The following is a 19,673-nucleotide window of genomic DNA, read 5'->3' as shown; positions in this document are numbered from 1 at the left end:
CTGCGGGGGCAGTAACCAGACATCCCACCCATCCAGCTTACTATGCTCCTAGGGTGGTGACCAGACAGCGTATCGATCCATCTCTCTATGCTCCAAGGACAGTGACCAGACAGCCCACCCATCCTGATCTTTATGCTCTGGGATTGGTGGTCAGACAGCCCACCCATCCAGCTCTCTATGTTCTGAGGGCAGTGACCGGACAGCCCACCTATCCAGCTCTCCATGCTCCAAGGGCAGTGACCGGACAGCCCATCCATCCATCCAGCTCTCTATGCTCCCAGGGCGGTGACCGGACAGCCCATCCATCCAGCTCTCTATGCTCCCAGGTTGGTGACCGGACAGCCCATCCATCCAGCTCTCTATGCTCCCAGGTTGGTGACCGGACAGCCCATCCATCCAGCTCTCTATGCTCCCAGGGCGGTGACCGGACAGCCCATCCATCCAGCTCTCTATGCTCCCAGGGCGGTGACCGGAGAGCCCATCCATCCAGCTCTCTATGCTCCCAGGGCGGTGACCGGAGAGCCCATCCATCCAGCTCTCTATGCTCCCAGGGCGGTGACCGGACAGCCCATCCATCCAGCTCTCTATTCTCCCAGGGCAGTGACCGGACAGCCCATCCATCCGGCTCTCTATTCTCCCAGGGCGGTGACCGGACAGCCCATCCATCCGGCTCTCTATGCTCCCCGGGCGGTGACCGGACAGCCCATCCATCCAGCTCTCTATGCTCCCAGGGCGGTGACCGGACAGCCCATCCATCCGGCTCTCTATGCTCCCAGGGCGGTGACCGGACAGCCCATCCATCCAGCTCTCTATGCTCCCAGGGCGGTGACCGGACAGCCCATCCATCCAGCTCTCTATGCTCCCAGGGCGGTGACCAGACAGCACACCCATACTGCTTATGCTCTGTTGACCTAGTGTTTAAATAAAGACATTGATTACTCATTATTGGTGGTGCAGCTTATTCTTCTCAGGATTACTTGCTCTTCAAATGTGTTCTAGACCCGAACTAATGAGATTGCCTGATTATCAACAAAGGTAGAATATCACTTTAAAGTTTGTTTTAAACAAATTCAAAGAGTACCTGAAGTGACAAAAAGTGCCTCAACAGCATGCATGTCCCAAATCTGGCCTGGGGGCCAAATGCGGCCCACCAAGTCTTCTGTGGTGGCCCCTGGGGCTCTCAACAGTTGTGAATTCCATGTGGCTCGCAGGCCAAAGCTGGGGTGCCCCATGCAGGGGCCACCTTGCATCGCCACTCTACTACCTCCTTTGCTTGCCTGTAGATTATCAGCCACCACTGTAGCAGTAGCAGCCACCGATTAGCAGCTGCTACTATGGTTGCGGCAGCAGCAGTAACAGCCGCTAATTAGCAGCTGCCACCGTGCCATCAGCAATACCAGCTCCTGATTAGCAGCTGCAACAGTGGCACTAGCGCTATATAGTGTACTGGTTCAAGGAGTAGTCAAGCAACTAATGCTACCCAAAGTACTACTTACGCGGGGCTTCCTCCAGCCCTTGGCAGCCGCTATCTCCCTCACCGCAGCTGGCCCCCCTGCCGACAGTGCATGGAACCTTCAGGTTGTCCTCTACTGCGATGTTGCGAGCCACGCTGTCAATCACCTCCATGTGGTCCGGAACGTACTACGCAGGTGCAGTAGTTCTGCATCTGCACAGTATGTTCCAAGTGATTGACAACAGCGCTCGAGTAGGCGCAGTAGAGGACGACCTAGAGGTTGTTCCACGCACCGTCGGGAACGTGGGCCATCAGAGCTGTGGCGAGGGACATAGAGGCTGCCAGGGGCTGGAGGAAGCCCAAGGTAAGTAGTACTGTGCGTGCCCCTGCTAAAACGCCGCCATAGCGCGGCTTAACGGGGGTCCCTGTCCCCCCAAACCCCCTCCGTGCAGCGGGGGAGCGCTTCCTGGTTGGGGCAGGGCTAACCGCCGCAGCCCTGCCCCACGCGCGTCTGTCAGACGCGTATCTCCGCCTTTCCCCCGCCCCTCTCAGTCTTCCTTCACTGAGAGGGGCGAGGGAGAGGCGGCGATGAGCGTCTGATAGACGCGCTGGGAGGCAGGGCTGCAGCCGTTAGCCCTGCCTCCAGGAAGATTACCAGCGACCATTTTACGACCAACTTTTGCGGGGGGTGGGTTGGGGGTGAAGGGACCCCCGTTAAGCCGCGGGATAGCGGCGTTTTAGCAGGGGCACACGTGCCCCTGCTATATATAAGACCTGAAGCGAGATTTAGTCTCGCTTCAGTGTCTCTTTAAAGGGCAATAACTTTAACATGGTAGACAAGGGTTCGAATCCTGGCTAGGGGTCAGTACTTATTCAGTGAGGAGTCCAAGGCAAGACTCGCTAACACTGCAGGGTGGCCTCTTGAGCGTGTCCCAGTGGCTGCAGCTCTTGAGCACTTTGAGTCCAACAGGAGAAAAGTGCTATACAAATGTTTGTAGTATTATTATTACTATGCCTGCATATTGAAAGGGACATGTTAACTGCACACAGTATATAGGTTATTTCTGTGGAAATGTTTTATTTGACAAATTGTCACAGGCATACTGTACATAACGGCAATTAGCAAAAATTGTGTTTAAAGGGAATGTCCGAAGAAGGTAAAAAAAAAAAAAAAAACCTTCCTCCAGCTCCTGGCAGCCGTCCTGTGTCCTCGCTGCAGCTCTGATCCCAGACGGTGACCCAGGGGTCCCCTCCAGTGCAGATGCCGACATCTACTGTGCCAGCATGGGAGCTACTAGTCGTTGCGCTGGCATCATCTGGAGTGTACGGCGCAGTAGTTCTGCGCCTGCGCAGAATATTCCAGATGATGTCAGCGTGACCGCCTCTTGCACAGGCGCAGTAGAAGTCTGGTCACACCTTCCTTAGTGGGTACTTACCTCAGGAGGGGAAGCCTCTGGATCCTAAAGAGGCTTCCCTCACCCTCCCTTTGTGGCCACAAGAACTTGTCTGAGCAGTCTGCACCTGCGCAGTAGAGTGGACCCGATTGGATATTTACACCTGAGGAGAAAGCTGCTACTACATTAAATATGATGGTTATTTGCAGTTTGTGGGTGCCATCGCTGAATCGCACTGGCTGAGAAGGACGGGAAGCCTTATTAGGATCCAGAGGATTACTCCTCCCAAGGTATTTTTTTTTTATTTAAGAAAAAAAAAAAACTTGCAGATTCTACTTAAAGTGGAAAGGTTGTCTAGAGTAGACCAAGCAATTGCATCCCAACTGTTATATTCCTGGTGTAGAATAAAACACCAATCACCAGCAACTTTTTTTATTTCGGTTATAAACATACATAGTAAATACACTATACAGTACTATGAATGAAATGCACATACCAGTGATTCATTTGTGGCTGGGCCCACTATTATACTATTATTAAGCATGCAACCACACCATCTTGTGGTTTAACTGTATTACTGTACTTCATATTACTGCATAAGCATAGTGTAGCTTACAAATCAATATATAAATAGGGGCCGGTCCAAGGAGGAAGAAGAAGTAGCGCCCTGCCCCCAGGGGAGGTCCTAGACTTGCCACTGAGCTGGAGGGGGTAGCGGGCAGGAAGGGGGTATTGGGCACAGCGGCGGGGGAGGGTCGAACCCCCCCTCCCTCACCTGGGTCCCCCATCTGCGCTCCCCCTCTAGCTTAAGTTCAGCAGCAGACGCCGCTATTAGTAAGAGGCAGTGGGCGGGGATGACTCACCTCTTTCGCGTTCCAGCGTGCGTTCCACTGTCCTCACTTCCTGCAATGCTGTCCACTTACAATACAGGGTGCGGCATTGCAGGAAGTGACGACAGTGGAACGCGAAGAGGCGAGTCATCCCCACCCGCTGCCTCTTACTAATAGCGGTGGTGGCTGCTGCTGAGCTTAAGCTGGAGGGGGAGCGCAGATGGGGGGAGTGGTGAATGTCAGGTCATATATGTGATGATGGGGCTATGGCACTAAGGCCCCATTCACACTGAGGCGCTTTTCAGGGAATTCTTAGAGCTTTGCTGAACGCCAGCGAACAGAGAATCGCTATGACAAAATTGCCCTATGGTGGCATTCACTACAGTTGCGATTTGTATGAAAATCACAAATGCACTGCATACAGCATTTTGTGAGCATTCGCAATGCGATTTTTATTTCTTGAACAAGTTATCGTCCCACCCAGTAGCACTCAGGGTGATGTTGACCTCTCCCCAGGCAGTGTGATTCCCCAGCCAGTGTGACCTTCACTCTCCTTTCAGCGTTTCCTTACTTTCTGACTCAGCAGCACCCTGCGTAACCTTACTTCCCCACCCGGCTACTTTTTCATGCCACCCGGCTGGAAAATATTTCTGGGGAGAACAGAACACTGTATTCCTCTCGGCCCTTCATAGGGAGCATTTGCGTAGCAGTTCCAGCTGCACTAGCTGCTTCCTCTCCAGTTCCTCAGAGTATGGCTGGATTTCAGTTTGTATGCAGTTCTGTACCTTAAAGGGAACCTGTACTGAGTAAAATTATTTAAAATAAACACATGAGGTAACTTCAAATGAACATTAAATAGTTACCTTGCCATCAGTTCCTCTCAGACGCTCACCATTTTCTTCTGACAATGATCCCTTCTAGTTCTGACAACATTTTGTCAGAACTGAAATATATCAGTTGCTGTCAGTTATATATCAGTTGCTGTCAGTTATAGCTTAGAGGACAACTGATGTGCCCAGTAATGTCAATGTTTCCCTATGGCTCAAGTGGACGATGTTACTGTTTAACAGTGTGCTGACCAAGAAGCTGTTATGGGGTAATGGCCATTTTCAAAATGGAGTTCGGTGAATTCCCTTGATCACAGTGGACAAACTGGACGCAGGAGAGGAGAAAGAGATTGAGGAGACTACATGGAAGGCAAGTATGACTGGTGTATGCTTATTTTGACTTTTAATTTTCAGTTCAGGTTTTCTTTAACCTCAGCATAGGTTTTGACTTCAGTTTGAACTGCAGATCCTTTTCTTTCCTGGCGGAATACAGTTAGATGCTGTTGCTCTTTCACAAGCCACTGCTGGTCTGCAATCACAGAGAAAGACAAGTCAGTTATAGGATCTCTTATAAATGACAAACATGGTTTAGTTCAGAATCTGACTAAGGCCTAATTCCCATTACCAAAGCAATGTGAATATACGTGTATATATATGTTGCTCTGCAGTGGGTTGCTATGTAGTGTGATTCTGGGGTTATTCATACACCATAGAAGAAACTGCAGGAAATAACTCCAATTTGTAATTAAATACACCCAGCAGGCTGGAGATCACAGGTAGCAAGTACAACACAGATGAATAGTCAAATGCAATCATTAAAGCCGTTGAGACAGGCATTGCTATTTTACCACATCCTTATTTTTTACCGTTACATCGATGGCAGGCAGATGACATGCAGAGAGAAATATTCCACATCTGGTGGTGAAGTGGGTGGGCACCAGGCACATTAAGGGTCCTTTTCCACTTGCAATCGCAAATGCGTTTGCAAAAGCTTTTTTTCCCACTTGCTGCGATAGCGATGTAAACCATTGAGAGTGAAACGCGATCGCACCAATAATTGTGCAGCCCGGCTATTGCTATTTGCGGAAAATTAAAATGCGTTAATGGAAAAGTGCATCACGATTTACATGTAAATCACGGTGCTCTCATGATCAGCAAACCGCCAGCGATTGCTTTTTTAAGCAAATTGCGGCAAGTGGAAAAGGGCCCTCACAGCTGTTTCACACTACCAAGTGCTTGTTCACAACACAGTGTACTCGGTACCCTCCCTAGTGCCCACCAAATACAGGGTTTATTTCCCTATTCATGTCATTTGTTGGCTATTGGGCCAAGTCTGAATAAGGCTCCGTACACATATCCAATTTTAAACTGGCCAATTTCACCACTGCCATGTAGTATGAGGGCCAAGAGATTTGGAATACTATGAACAGACTCAGTAGGTATGCTCTCATACTACATGGAGGTGGTAAAATTGGCCAGTGATCTGCACATAATTATAGGTGTGTACCGACCTTAAAGGAGGTGGTAAAATAGCTGTGCAAAATTAAAAAGGGCCCTCGGCAAAAAACTCCCAGCCAGCAGCTTACACAACATACCAAAATAGAAAAGTTATTGGTGCCACATATCCAAGAGGCATGTGGGATAAGACCCTCTGCTGACGTCAAGGCCAATCTCCTAGAGGGCTCCCTATGCTAATGGTGGACGTATCTACATCCTACACATACAATGGGTGTATCCACAATTGGACACGTCTGATATAGGATAAAAAGCCTAAAGGCAGCCATACATCTAGCGATGATGGGCAGAGTCAACCAAGAGACAGATCTCTCTCTTATCAGATTCAATTAGAGAGAGAGATTTGTCAGCTGCCCATGTTAGCTGCCCATACACCGGAGAAATCAGCCTTGCACCGCCGCACCCAACTGCCTTGACGCTTTCCGCCTAATGTTAAGTGCCCCCCTCCCCGATGCATGTTATACATTACCTATCCGCAACCTCCGTATACTGCATACTCATCTTTGCTGCAGTCCCTTCTCCCTAAGCTTCTTTTCTGAGAACTGAAACCCTTCTACTGCTGGTCAATAAAGTTTTAGGCTGCTACTGATGCTCGCTATATGTTTTTCAAATACGACCATTATGTTTACCTCCTGTTCGTCACAGTTATTCTGGGATAGGTTACACAGGAGAGCCCAATGCTATTGTGACCAGAAAGGATGTCTGTGGAGGTGGCCATATTGGAAAGAAATATTCCCAGTTTCAGGAAACTGCCACAGTGGCATTCAGTTTCACAGTCACTTTGGTTTTCAGGAGAAAAGAATCCAGAAAGATAGGGACCTTAGGGTTTTAATAATTTCATAGATGCTCCTACCACCATGTGATTATGCTTGATGTGTGTTACACACAGGGCTGTGGAGTCAGTACATAAATCTTCTGACTCTTCGGTTTATGAAACCACCGACTCAGACTCCAGGTACCCAAAATAACCTCACAGCCCTGGTTACACATTGGATAGAGGCCTCCTGAAAACAACTAGGAATCAGTGAGAATTTGGAGATCACTGAAGCAGACACACCGAAGCAAGGAGTCACTGCAGTGTACTTGGAAGGAGCTATCTTTGGGAACCTTTGATGCATGTTCTCTGTGTTATAAAAACCACTTCTAAGGTTGCAGCAGCCTTGCTTAATATTCCAGCTCATGCTGTCAAGAAAGACTGTTTAAAGAGACACTGAAGCCAGTTTAAAAACTGCTTTTTACCTTTTATTTACGTGAAGCATGTTTGCCCCTGTTAAAACGCAGCTATCTCGCAGCAGAACAAGGGGTCTTTACCCCCCAAATCCGCTGGGGCACACTATGGGGAGCGTTTCCGTGAGAGGCAGAGCTTTTGGCTGTAGCTCTGCCTCTAGACATGTCTATCAGCGCTGATCACCGCCTCTCCCCGCCCCTCTCGGTCTTCCTTCACTGAGAGGTGGAGATCAGATTTTATTTTCAACCCTCCCCCCTCCCCCCCCCCCCCCCCCCCCCACTGGTCAAAGGGTAGGATATACTGGCACCAAGTGACTAGACAACTATGGATCCAAAGTGTAAAAAAGTGGGTTGAATTGTGGTGGCTAGATGCCTGGCTCTCCAAATTGGCTGGTCTAGTGGACAGTTTCGGGTACGTATTAGTCAGTACCTACCAAAAGTGATCCAAAAAAAGAGGAAGAACCAGTGAAGTGGCTGCAGGGTAATGGGTGCCCAAGACTCGCTGGCAGGCATAGGAAGCAAAGCCCTTCTGACCCAACAGAAGAGTACTGCAGTACTAAATTGCCGAAGAACTTAAAGGGAACCTGAGGTGAGAGGGATATGGATGCTGATATGTTTATTTCCTTTTAAATAATGCGCATTGCCTGGCTTTCTTGCTGATCCTCTGACCCTATTACTTTAATCCCCCTCCGTCTGGCTGTCTATACTGAGCCCATCCCTGGCTGTCTATACTGAGGCACCCATCCCTGGCTGTCTATACTGAGGCACCCATCCCTGGCTGTCTATACTGAGACACCCATCCCTGGCTGTCTATACTGAGACACCCATCCCTGGCTGTCTATACTGAGGCATCCATCCCTGGCTGTCTATACTGAGGCACCCATCCCTGGCTGTCTATACTAAGGTATCCATCATATTAATTTATGTATGTATGTATGTATGTATGTATGTATGTATGTATGTATGTATGTATGTATGTATGTATGTATGTAACCACTTAAGGACTGCAGTCATAAAACCCCTTAAGGACCAGACACTTTTTCCATTCAGACCACTGCAGCGTCAAGCCCCAAGGTATTCTGTTAGGAGTATGGTGAGTTCATAGAAGATTTTATTTTTTGTCACAAGTTAGCAGAAATTGATTTTTATTTTCACAAAGTGTCATTTTCCACTAACTTGTAACAAAAAACAAAATCTTCTATGAACTCATCATACACCTAACGGAATACCTTGGGGTGTCTTCTTTCTAAAATGGGGTCACTTGTGGGGTTCCTATACTGCCCTGGCATTTTAGGGGCCCAAAACCATGAAGAGTAGTCTGGAAACTAAATTCCTCAAAATGACTGTTCAGGGGTATAAGCATCTGCAAATTTTGATGACAGGTGGTCTATGAGGGGCCGAATTTTGTGGAACCGGTCATAAGCAGGGTCGCCTCTTAGATGACAGGTTGTATTGGCACTGAAGTGCAGGAAGCGCAGGATGTTCTCAAATCGTGACCTGGACATGGCAGCAGAGAACATGGGCATGTGATGTATTGGGTGCGTAGAACAATAAGACCGCAATACATTCTTTTTTACTAGACCCATGTTAAGGAGAAGGCCTCAAAGAATGTTAGCAGCAGTGAGACCAGCAGTGATCAGAAAAAAAAATTCTGTCACTGCGGTGGGGCAGGTGAGGGTTTGGCCGGGTGATCAGAAGCCCGCAGGGGGCAGATTAGGGCCTGATCTGATGGATAGGAGTGCTAGGGGGTGACAGGAGGTGATTGATGGGTGTCTCAGGGTGTGATTAGAGGGGGGAATAGATGCAAGCAATTCACTGGGGAGGTGATCAGGGGCGATCTGAGGGTGTGGGCGGGTGATTGGGTGTCCGCAAGGGGCAGATGAGGGTCTGATCTGATGGGTATAATGGGTAGCAGTGACAGGGGGTGATTGATGGGTGATCAGTGGGTGACTAGAGGGGATAACAGATGTAAATAATGCACTGGGGAGGTGATAGGGGGGGGGGGTGTCTGAGGGCAATCTGAGGGTGTGGGTGGGTGTTTGGGTGCCCGCAAGGGGCAGATGAGGGTCTGATCTGATGGGTATGATGGGTAGCAGTGACAGGGGGTGATTGATGGGTGATCAGTGGGTGATTAGAGGGGAGAAATGATGTAAATAATGGACTGGGGAGGTGTTCAGATGGGGTCTGAGGGTGATCTGAGGGTGTGGGCGGGTGTTTGAGTGCCCGCAGGGGGGCAGATTAGGGTCTGATCTGATGGGTGGCGGTGGCAGTGACAGATGGTGACAGGGGGTGATTGATAGGTGATTACAGGGGAGGATAGATGTATACAGTACACAGGGGGGGGGGTCTGGGAGGATCTGAGGGTGTGGGGGGTGATCAGGAGCCCCCAGGGGGCAGTTTAGGACCTTAATGTAAAAAATAGCATTGGAAGATAGTGACAGGGAGTGATTGATGGGTGATTAGGTGCAAACAGGGGTCTGAGGGGGTGATCAGGAGGGGTCTAAGGGGTGCTGTGGGCGATCAGAGGGTAGGATCAGTGTGCGTGTGCAACTGTCACAAGGACTGCATCCTGCCCTGGTGGTCCCTCGATCACTGGGACCACCAGGGCAGGAGGCAGCCTGTATAATACGCTTTGTATACATTACAAAGCGTATTATACGCTTTCTATGCGGCAGATCGGGGGTTAACAACCCGCCGGTGCTGCTAATTGGCCGGCAGGTTGATGACGCGGGTGGGCAGAGCCTAATGCCGGCGGATGCGCGCGATCCCCGGCAATTCAGTCCCCCAGGAGCCGCCACCGATCGGCGTTATGCGGTCCTGGGGGTGCTACTTTGCTGCCGCCCATAGGTAGTGGGCGGTCGGCAAGTGGATATGTATGTGTGTGCGTGCGCATGCATGCATGCATGTATATATGTATATAGGGCGCATTTCTCTTTGTTTTGCTTACATTTTGAAAATGTAATCTTTCTGCACTTTAAAATTTTGTTCCGCCCCCTGCCCCGATGACGTTACAACGTCTGATCGCCGCTCCTCTACTGTGATTGGCCGCCGGGTCCCCGGAAGAAGAGTGGGGGACATTGGGGATCCGGTGGCCGAAAAGGACACCAAGAGCCACGGGGAGGATCTGAGGGACAAGCGGGGACATGGGGATGAGGGAGAGGAGGCAGATAGCTGCGGGGAGAAGCCTGACCGCCGGGTTCCCGGAATCAGAGCAACGCAGATAGCTGGGGGGAGAATCCTGGGTCCCGCTGTGCAGTGCTGAGCACGCGGAACACAGAAAGAAAGCGCATGCGCAGTTTTTAAGTAGCCCCGACCTGAACACGTGCTTTCCGCCTTCAGGTCAGGATTACTGCCAGGGGGGTTAAGCAAAGTTTTTTTAAATTGTCTCCCGTGCACACAGATTCACACTAGACTAGTCTTCAGCAGCCACCACAGCTGAGTTTAAGCTTGTGAGTATACAAAGATTTAGATCTTTTTTCAATAGCATCCATCCATGCCGTATAATGCACATACTCCCTCCCTGCATGGTCTCTGTGAGCAAGATTATCCCGGAGAAAATATATTTCACACTGATATGTTACTATACAACAATAACACTGGCTGGCACTGATGCTTTGAAGTGCTGGGCCCCTGGTTAGAATCCCAGCCAGGGCACTTTCCGCACAGTTTGTATTTTCTCCCTGTGTCTCTGTGTGGGTTTCCTCTGGCCACTCTGGTTTTCTCCCACATCCTAAAAACATACAGTTAAGTTAATTAGCTTCCTCCTAAATTGTCCCAAGACTACCATACCTACACTACACGATACATACGTAGACATAAAGGGCTGTTTCTAACCTTTTTGTCACTCCATAATCAACGAATGCATCGCCTTGACCACGTAATGGAACGGAGCATCGCATTTGGAAAACTGATGCATGGATCAGTTTTTACACGGATCAGTTTTCCCATCGGTGCCAGTGTGAACCGGGCCTAAAAGTGTCAGAAAGGAAATAAATACTTAAAGGACAACCGAGGTGACATGTTACATGATGAAATAGACATATGTATGTATAGTGCCACACACACAAATAACTAGGCTGTGTTCCTCTCCCATTTTGGTGAGAATTAGGATAGATGCAATTGTTTTACTCTTCAGTTTATTTTCACCTTGGATGTCCTTTAAGAGGGAAAAATCTGCATCCTGTGTCGTCCTTGCTCCACCTGCCACTCTGCCCGGGACCCTCCAGCTGATTGGGGCCACGCTCCTCTTCAAGCGCGAGTGAAGCCCTACTGCACCTGTGCTAGCATTGCCATGCCTGCGGTTGCACAGGAGTGGTTCCGGATTTCCGCGGCCGTACCAGCAGAGGAGCAGTACAGCTGCGCTCATGCTTGAAGAGGATTGTTGCCCTGTTCAGATGTCCACCAAGCCCATGTCTGAAATTACTGGGGAACCTCAAGCAGCGACGGAGGACCAGAGGCCCCCAGTGGAAGCCTCTATAGAATCCAGAGGCTTCCCTCTTCTTAGGCAAGTATGGCATGTTAATTCTTTCATATTCCAAAGTGCTGATTTGAAAACAAAGCTTGCATTTTTCTCACTGTTTCCTATATACCTGGGTGGCCCCAGTGGGGAAGAGGGGATTTCTGGGGTAACAGATTATTGATAAGCAAGCAGCTTATCAATCTCATGCCACCATGTATAGCCCCAGAAATCCCCTCTTTTCCCGCAGCACCCATGTACATAGGAGAAAAACACTCAGAAATCTGAACGCTTTATTTCATTTATTTATTTTCACTGTCACTTTCCCACTCATGTGACGTAACATATCGCTGTCACCTCACCTGTCCCCACACTGGGTTCCTGGTAATGCTGCTGCTGTGTCCTCCAGTGTGTGTCAAGGCTTTAGAGGAGGAGGAGGGGTGGGGAAGAGCTGTGTTGACTGCTCTATTGGCCAGGGAGAAGGAGGGGGCATGTATGGAGGTGGAGGTACTCGCAAGCACGTGGGGGAGGGGGGTGCGTGTTGAGCACTGCTGTCAGCCCGGAACTTGGGAAAAAACCAAAATAAAAGTGAATCAATGGCGGTTACAGCAGTAGCATCGGGCAGCCGCAGCTTTTTCCCCGCACGACGCTCCAAGCGGTCGCCTGTACTGAATGGTGGGTAAAACAGCCCTGTAGACATATGACTATGGCAGGGATTAGTTTGTGAGACACTCTGAGGGACAGTTAAGTGACAAGACAAAATACTCTGTACAGCACAGCAGAAAATGTTGGCGCTATATAAATACTAATTAATAATATTCTAAGCTGTCCATAGTTGTGTCAATTTTTAATGAATTTCCACTCAATTCAATTACACTGATCTAATATGCAAACATGCATTGTTCCAACATATCTGCTCAATTCGCTTGCCATGCATTCTGACCACTTTACCAAATGACAGTCTGATGATCGGCCACATTAGAAAATGTCAGTGAAAGGGAACATTGGCGGATTGATGACCCCACAGTATTGCGCTACATTGCACAACATGCACAGTATACCTACCCACTCACCCCCTCCAATTTGTATACACTTGCACTGTAAGCACTTGACAGGCAGCCTATTGCGCCAAAGTGCGGGGATCACGTCCCATAAGTCCGCTGGACCCGACGGGACTCAAGGCGGGATCAGTGGAGCACCCGTTATGTGAATAGAGTGCGTAAGTTACCAGTGCACACTATGCAGCACTTCCGGGCGCACAACTCGCGCTGCACACATTAAAGAAGCAAAAATACATAAAGATGAGGAGACCGGGCACTGTCCTGTTGTTGCATTTATTTGCTACTTGCAGCCAGATGACATATGGTATTGAATATTAAAACATCAAACCTGTCAGCAGTCTTGCATCATATATCAAAGATACATCCAGTGAGGCTTGTGGGGGGGTTGTGGTGACCAGGGGATGATGGATGTGCACAACAGCCGTTTCGCGCTCTGTAGCGCTTGCTCACGTGCGTATCCGGTTACGCACGTGAGCAAGCGCTACAGAGCGCGAAACGGCTGTTGTGCACATCCATCATTCCCTGGTCACCCCCCCCCCCCCGCAAGCCTCACTGGATGTATCTTTGATATATGATGCAAGACTGCTGACAGGTTTGATGTTTTAATATTCAATACCATATGTCATCTGGCTGCAAGTAGCAAATAAATGCAACAAAAGGACAGTGCCCGGTCTCCTCATCTTTATGTATTTTTGCAACATTGAGAACTTTCTTCTGTGTTTTTTTCAACTGTGAGCACGTCACTGTGCATAATATGTTGCGGCCAGAAAAGTGAGAACTTGTGTATGTTACAGCAGAGTGGGCGTCGCTCACCCTCATTTTTGCCGGGTGCCCAGCTTCCTCCTCTTTTTGATTTTCTCTCACACATGAAAGAAGAGCAGCGCAGCTCAATGAATCAACCCCTTTATTCTTTAACACGCTGTTAAATGTTACACTTGCATGCCACGCGCGCTGCTGGCAATGTAGCGTGCGCTCGTAAATTACTCGCACGATAGTGCTGCACCGCGACACTTGACTAGCGCTGCCACTACTTCATTAAGTGGCGTAGTAGCAATTGCGCTAGTCAAGTGTTGCAGTGCTGTAATAGCACGCATAATTAACAAGTGCACAGATCTTAAGAGTGCATGCTACACTGCGGCAGCACGTGTAGCGTGCAAGTGTAACATTTACCATGCGATCCACAGCGCGATAAAGAATAATTAATCAACCCCCTTATCTGTAGCTTCAAATAAAAATGATTACCGCAGTATGCATCCACTTCTGTCTTATAGCCAATTTCTACAGTCTGCTTTTTTTTTGCCAACAATGGAGCTGTGTTTTTGCTGGTGATGTCAGCACTGTGTGCAGAACAGGGAGAATTCGAAACATAGTCATCCAAGCTTGTGATAGGAAATAGCAAAAACAGTAACAATGTCTCTTATTACTTTTCTCCTGTACAGGAGAGTCATTTTTCCAGTCTAGAAAAATATACACACACAAAAAAAGTTAGAATCACTTAGATGAATAAAAGTTATAAAGCTCAATCACAGACATTTTAGACATAAATGAAGGGGAATTACACAAGCTAAACTCTTACTACATACAGGGTGCATTTCTGTTATCTTTTCCTTGTGTCCTGTGCAAGAGTTCAGATCCACTTTAAGGAGCACCTGAAATGTGCTTAAAGAGACACTTAAGCCAGAAAAAAAAAATGAGTTTTACTCACCTGGGGCTTCTACCAGCCCCCTGCAGCAGTCCTGTGCCCTCGCAGCCACTCACTAATCCTCTGGTACTCCGCTGCCAGCTAGTTTCGTTTTTGCCGACAGGCCCGTCAGGACTGGCCACGCGTAGCTTTTTCCGCATTCCCGACTGTAATTAGCGCTGTTGCGGGCCGCAACGCGTACAAAAATATGCGTTGCCGCATTACGCACGCATAAATATGCATAGGTAATAGCGCTAATTACAGTCGGGAATGCAGAAAAAGCTACGCGTGGCCAGTCCTGATGGCAAAAACGAAACTAGCTGGCAGCGGGGGGCCAGAGGATTAGTGAGTGGCTGCGAGGGCACAGGACAGCTGCAGGGGGCTGGTAGAAGCCCCAGGTGAGTAAAACTCATTTTTTTTTCTGGCTTAAGGTTCACTTTAACATTAAAAGTGATGTAATTCATGTGTAGTAATAAAAAAATAAAAAAAAAGGGAGAATTGAAAAATGTATAATGTGCTTCTCCAGTGTTCTCCCCAGACTCTTTTAGCCGGGTGCTCCACCCGGCTAGATTTGGTGACCACCCGGCTGTCATCGGATCACCTCCTCACCACCTCCTATGCTGTAAGCAGAGTTGCCCTGCATTTTCATCTCGCCCCACCCGGCTGCTTTTTCATGCCACCCGGCTACTATTTCATCCCACCCGGCTGGAAAAAAATTCTGGGGAGAACACTGTTCTCAACGCGGTCTTTGTCGTTCCCCCGCTGCCCATTCAAGAGCAAAAAAAGTTTTTTTTTTTAAAATGATGGTTTTGACTTTATGCATCATTTGTGTATAAGGCGCAATAGATCCTGTCCTCTTGTCTTGGATGCTGCATGATCGGCTACATTCAGTGCTTCCATGTCCCCCTGGGGGACCACAAAGTGCCTTTTAACTGCGACTACATGCAGCCGAATCATTAAGTAACACAATGCATGTCATATTTGAAACGCAGTGGAGCTACCAATCAAAATACAGTTTTGTGTGAGGGGTCTCTTGTACAATCCCAGTACCAAGCGCTAGCAAACGACCGTCTGGTGATCGGGAGCAGCTGTAAGGCAGTGAATTCACCTCCTTCAGCTATGTGTGGAAAGGAGGCCTTATTGACCAGATAGATTGTATATATATATATATATATATATATATATATATATATATATATATATATATATATATATATATATATATATATATATACACACACACACATATTATATATATACATACATATATATATATATATATATATATATATATATATATATATATATATATATATATATATATATATATATATATACATACACACACACGTATATTATGTACATCAGCATGCACAGCCATACAGAGCACTGCAGCATACACAGCATTTACGTCAACATACACAGCACAGCAGCAAACACAGCCATACACAGCAACATACCAAGTTGCATGTAATTCCTCATCTCCATGTAGCTGATCCTTCAGCAATAATACAATAAGTGCAATGAGACTACTAGTGGTGACAGGCTGGAACTAGGGCTTCATATCCCGATTAGGGTTGCCACCCAGCCGGTATCTGGGCGGCCCTACCAGAAATTTCACTAAAAAGCCGGCGCCGGAATAAAAGTTTTACCGACACGTTATCTGCCGGAAAATTAACCCAGGCTCTTTGCTGCTGAGCAACTTGGAGCCAGCTCTCCCTCCTCTGTTCTTGGATTGGCTGGCCAGGCACTGCCAGCCAATCACCAGTGAGGATTCTCGGAGAAGGAGGAGCCGAGCAGAGAGAGTCTGTGTCTGTGAGCCTTCCCTGAGCAGCGTTCCGTGCATTGTGCATCCTGTGAATTGTCCTCCTGGTCGGATTGTTTGCAGTGAGCTGCTCAGCTAGTCACCGGCTCACAGTCTGTGTGGAGGTAAAGAAATGACAGAGGTACAGAGACACGTGTGTTGAGCAAAGCCAGCACATAATTACTGTGCTTCTGTGTGAGCTGGAATGTGTCTGCCGTTATTTCTGTGTAATGTGTGCAGTGCAATGAGCCAGCCCAGCCCCCCAGGCAGCAGAATCCGAACAGTCTGTGGTCACATTGGAAACATCAAGCATGCTGTCAGCTCTTTACACAAATGCAAAAATCCATTCAATTTGAATAAGTCCAGTGAATGATTAACCCTGATAAACAGCAGTGATAAGAGTGGAGAGAGGTCCCCCAGACCACTTGTCACAACTGAAGTGCTGTGTTACAGCAAGGAAGCAGGAACCAGAGTCACAGGGACACAGCTTCATACACACAGTGTGCCTCTCTCTTCCCCCCCCCCCCTTTCTTCCCCCTCTCTCTCCCAACCCCATCCCCCCAACCCTCTATCAGCCCATATCCCCCCTTTCAGACTCTTAAGGGGGCTATACTTCAGACGACTTGGTGGCCAATTGACCATCCGATTCGATTATTATAATCGAATTGGATGAAAATCTGTCCCACCAAGTGCATGCCTGACCGACAAAGCGACCAATTTGGGGGCTAATATTGGTCGTATCAATGATTGCGCAAGATGTTGGGCCGAAATTGGTTTGTCAAGTGTGCAGTGGTACGGCGGCTGATTTCAGAGTGAACGACGAAACCCCCGCCGCTGCCGGCGTAATGTAGTGTGTGCATTTATACAATCCTGTAGCAACCTTCCGCGTCGTGTCCGTCCATCTCTCTGGGTTCTAACAGCTACATACACGATGGCGTCTGACATCACACGCCATGCACCGCCAGTGTGTATGCGGCTGATAGACTCCAGAGAGATGGACAGATACCACGCAGAGGCTGCTACAGGAAAGGTAATATGTAGGTAGATAGGTAGAATAGATAGGTAACACACACACACACACACTGGGGAGGTCACATTTATACATTGGGGGGGCAGCGGCAGGGCAGACTCGGCAGCTCAGCCGATTCCCTGAAGATTTCATGCGGAAATCAGACGGGAATCAGCCTGTAGTGTATGAGCAGCTGCAACTAGAGACAAAGTTATCTCTAATCAGATTCGAATAGAGATACATTTGTCTCTTTGTCGAATCTGCCCATAATCTGCTGATGTATAGCTACCTTTAAGGTGCCCATTAATGATACAATTCTGCGGCTGATCATTTCTGTGGTAATCAGGCAGAAACGATCAGTCATACCGATTAATGGCCTAATTCCTGCTAGCCAATTCGATGGGATTGATACGAAATATAGGTCAATTTCGGTAATCTGATCGACTTGGCTACCAGTTATTCGGTCATTAATGGGGCAGGACCAGTTGCATCCGATCGATTACCGCAGTGATTGGAAATTATCTATCGATCGTGGAATTGTATCATTAATGGACACCTGTAGGAAAGAAGTGCCCCTAGGGGGAACTTACCTTGGGAGGGAAAAGCCTCTGGATGTTAAAGAGACTTCCCCCTATCCTCCGCACTGGGACCCCCCAAGATCTCCTTGTGGCTGCTTGTTGGCATGTGCACTAGCGGCTTCCCGCTCAGGTTCTGGCAGAAATAGCTGAGCCCGATTGGGTCTGACCTACTTTGCAGGCGCCTGTGCAGTAGAGCAGACCTGATCGGGCTCGGCTATTTTCGCCAGAGCCCAAGTGGAAAGCTGATACGGCGCGCAGCGACAACGGGGTCCCAGCATAGTATCAGGCTTACCAAGGAGGATGGAGGAAGCCTCATTAGGAGTCAGAGGCTTCCCCTTCCCCAGGTAAGTACCAACCAGGGGAGATTTTTTTTCCTTAACGGTGTTCTTTAAACTATTTAACATTAATGTTTATTTTTGTAATTTTCTGGTTTACTATTTAAAAAAGGGCCGTAACAAATCCCTCCCACTTTTAGGCCACACCCTCCAGGCCACACCCCAAAGCCGGTATTTTCTCATTCAAAAGGTGGCAACCCTAATCCCGATTAGCAATAGCATGGTACAGTAACAGTAATAGGGCCGTGGTCATGTGGATCGCATGGGCCATCCTCAGCGGTACAGGAGCGCACAGCAGCACACGTGAGTCAGCCTGGCGCCCACCTTCCTGCAGACGGTGCGGAGGAGACAGACGTGCAGCATTTCCCTCCGCACGCATCCCCGACAGCCAGGGCCAATCTCAACTACGCCACCCACCGGCAAACCATCCAGGAACAAGTGCAACAGAGCGGCCGTCCAATCAGTAATCCCGGCAGCTACAGCCCGGAGCTCCCCCTAGCGGCTGGTAAGAGAAATGACACTGTAGAGTTTAGAGTGAATGCGATGTAAATAGATTTCCGTGAATATAAATTAGTTTATAGTGTTACCAGGGCACCATCATTTTCCTCTCAGAAGGGGAGGTGCTCTCGCCTCATTATATTGCCCACCTGCATGTACTGCACCCCCATCCTCCACAGCTGTCCCCAGCAGTAATACGGGCAGTGCAGCGAGGCTGCTGGTGGGTACAGGCTGGGACTAGGGATTTATTTTCCTATTAGCACAAGCATAGTACAGTAATAGCAGAACGGCCGTGGTCACGTGTCACTGCATGAGTCATCCCCTGCGGTACACGAGCGGCCCACCTGCACTACATCACCTGCTATGACGTCATCCGGACACTCGTGCTTCCTTCATCAGACGGTGCGGCGGAGACAGACGTGCGGCCTTTCGCTCCGGATCCCCAATACCCAGGAGCCGTCTCAGCTACCACACCCACCGGCAAACATCCCGGCAACAAGAGCGGCTGTCCAGTCAGTAATGCCAGCTACAGCCCGGAGCTCCCCCTAGCGGCTGGTAGGATAAATAGCACTGTAGAGTTAGAGTGAATGCAATGTAAATAGATGTCCGTAAATATAAATTAGTTTCTACTATTACCAGGGCACCGGTGTAATGAAAAATATTGCATCCTATGATATTTTGCCACTTCAATGGACTGTGCTAAACTGCGCATGCGCGCCTTCACATTTCCCGGCTGTCATTATGTGCAACCACACCGGGATCAGGAACAGCACTGGGAGAATGTCACACTGAATTCTGTGACGCTGGAAATACATATCGGGGAGACAGCGGAGTGAAGAGAGAGTGATCGGATATTGTGACTCTTATTTCTGCATTATGGGAATCCCTTACATGAGGCTGCTCAGCACACAGGAATAGGGCAGCTGCATACAGAGCTGCACAGCAACAGGGGCGCAGCTGCCAGTGTAACTAAAGTGCCGCACATACTATAGGGGGCTTTATCAG

General features: G+C 48.6%; 1 long non-coding RNA gene across 1 annotated transcript; it reads right to left on the bottom strand.

Moving 5' to 3' along the window:
- Positions 1–3,864: 3,864 nt before the first annotated feature.
- Positions 3,865–19,347, bottom strand: LOC137546710 (uncharacterized). The gene is made up of 5 exons (XR_011026327.1): positions 19,027–19,347; positions 14,006–14,100; positions 11,081–11,215; positions 4,541–5,033; positions 3,865–4,462 (listed from the first exon to the last, which is right to left on the bottom strand). It is a non-coding gene; the product is annotated as an uncharacterized lncRNA (long non-coding RNA).
- Between the last annotated feature and the right edge of the window lie 326 nt (positions 19,348–19,673).

Source organism: Hyperolius riggenbachi, chromosome 2 (genome assembly GCF_040937935.1).
Source record: "Hyperolius riggenbachi isolate aHypRig1 chromosome 2, aHypRig1.pri, whole genome shotgun sequence".
NCBI lineage: Eukaryota > Metazoa > Chordata > Amphibia > Anura > Hyperoliidae > Hyperolius > Hyperolius riggenbachi.
Note: the sequence above shows the minus strand (reverse complement) of the source record. Positions and strands in the feature narration are given on the sequence as shown.